General features: G+C 35.4%; 1 protein-coding gene across 1 annotated transcript in view; it reads right to left on the minus strand.

Moving 5' to 3' along the window:
• The window catches only part of LOC113812916 (uncharacterized), a 27,630-nt gene extending 27,534 nt beyond the window's left edge, over positions 1-96 (minus strand). The window contains exon 1 of the mRNA XM_070124681.1: positions 1-96. This exon is cut by the window's left edge and continues 829 nt beyond it. The gene's annotated coding sequence lies outside the window, so the exon portion shown is untranslated.
• Between the last annotated feature and the right edge of the window lie 2,404 nt (positions 97-2,500).

Here is a 2,500-nt window from a genome sequence, read left to right on the forward strand (position 1 = left end):
GTCTCCGATCGTCTGGGACGCAGAAGACGGGCAAAAAATGCGTCTCAAACGGCGGCGATGACTCCGACGACGACGACGCGACGCGCACGCATCTTCTGGCCGTGACGTCGCTGCTCGGTCGCAGTAACGCAACCTCCAGTGCGTCACCGGCGACTTCCAAAAGACGACGCCGGTAGAGTCGCCTCTTTTTGTCAGCGAAGACTATGCTTGCTGCCCGCGAGGACTCGGACTCTGCGCTTGGGTGGACGGACCCACGAGCAGAATAGAGACTCGTAAAATATGTTTATATGTAATCACACACATACGCTCGCATGTGTATGTGTCTGTATATGTGTGTGTGGGTGTGTATGGATAGATAGATAGATGGATACATAAATAGATAAACAGAAAGATAGATGGATACATAGATAAACAGAAAGATAGATGGGTACATGGATAAACAGAAAGATAGATAGATATATAGATAGATAAACAGAAAGATAGATGGATACATAAAGAGATAAACAGAAAGATAGATGGATACATAGATATATAAACAGAAAGATAGATGGATACATAGATAGATAAACAGAAAGATAGATGGGTACATAGATAAACAGAAAGATAGATGGATACATATATAGATAAACAGAAAGATAGATGGATACATAGATAGATAAACAGAAAGATAGATGAGTACATAGATAAACAGAAAGATAGATGAGTACATAGATAAACAGAAAGATAGATGGATATATACATAAACAGAAAGATATTTGGATAGGTAGATAGATAGACCGACAGATACAGACAGACGGACAAAGATATACATATCAACTTCCATCTGTTTCACACGCCTCTCTCTCTCTGCGCTTCGCCCTTTCTCTCCCTTTCTCCCCCTTTCTCTCCCTGTGGGCAGAATCGGCCGGGCATTGCGTACGTGAAAAGTCCGGCTTCCCACAGGATATTCTCAGCTCTCCCGTCTTCGTGGTGTGATGTTGACACCATCCGGCCTCACACTGCGCCTCACACTATCTCGAAAATCCTGACTGGCTCCGGAGATCAAGCTTCGGTGTTCTCTCAGGCTCAGGTGTTCTCTCATGCTGTTCTCCAAGCCTCGACCGGCCGCCGTGAATCCAAATTTCCAAATCCGAAACAGAAGAAAAAAAGGGAAAAATGATACAGGTTTCCAGTTAATTCCAGCTCATGTTGACATTCTAGAATTCTTGACCACAAAACCGAGACTGAGATTTCTTATGTGTGGGTGTGTGTCTGTTTGTTTACACACGCACACGCAGAGGGGAGTACGTACACATGTGTGCATTTGTACATAAACAGCGGTGTTTGTTACAGTTTATTGTATAGGATTCCCACAACCGAAAGTCAAGTTTACATAAGGCCCAATTTCAGGGGCAGTAAATACACATTACGAAAGGGATAATGATAATGATGATAATAATAATGATGATGATAATGATGATAATTTTGATAATGATAATTATGATAATGATAATGATGATGATAATAATAATGATAATGATGATAATGATAATAATGATAATGACAATAATGATAATGATAATGATGATGATAATGATAATAATGATAATAATGATAATAATGATAAGATATTAGTAATAAAGATAATAATAACGAAACAATAAAAAAACAATAATAATGATAATGATGATGTTAACAATAATAATGGTAATGATGATAAAGATAATAGCAATTATGATGATAATAATAATAATAATCACGATAATATAAAAATGATAGTAATAATAATAATGATTAATGATTACTATTGTTATTATTACTATCATTATGACAATAACTACAATGATAATAATAACAATGATGATAATAATAATGATAATAATAAAAATAATCATAATGATGATAACGGTGGTGATAATATTGATAATAATGATAATAATTATGAAAATAATAACAATAATGATGATAATGATGATAATAATAATCATGATAATAGTAATGATGATGATAATAATAGTAATGATGATGACAAAAAAATAATGATGATGATGATGATAATAATAATAAAAGCAATGATAATGACAATAACAAAAATACTATCACTAACAACAATAACAATAGAAACTAAAACTCTTAACAATAGTAGTATTAACAACAGCAATATCGACATAACAGCCTGTTTAAAGCACAATGGGCGCCAGTGGAGAGCGGGCGGGTTGTGGCCAAAGCACATATGGTAATGATTTAGGACTTAGAAGGGAAAGGAATCCTATGAGATAAAATTTGTTTTCCTCCAAGAGATGGTAATATGAAAGACAGCTTGAGTTGCGCAGAACAAGTGAAGTGGGGATTGCGTCGTATTGTTGTATTGCTCAGTGTGTCTCGTTTTTTTTTCTCGTTTTTTAATTTTTTTTATGGTTGTTTTTTCTTTGTTTTTTTTCTTACTGTGTTTCTCTTCCCGTCTTTTTTTTTCTCTCTCTCTGAAATCTTTTTTTCTTTCTCTCTTCTCTCTCTCTCTCTC

This window comes from Penaeus vannamei, chromosome 1, assembly GCF_042767895.1.
Source record: "Penaeus vannamei isolate JL-2024 chromosome 1, ASM4276789v1, whole genome shotgun sequence".
NCBI classification, from domain to species: Eukaryota; Metazoa; Arthropoda; class Malacostraca; order Decapoda; family Penaeidae; genus Penaeus; species Penaeus vannamei.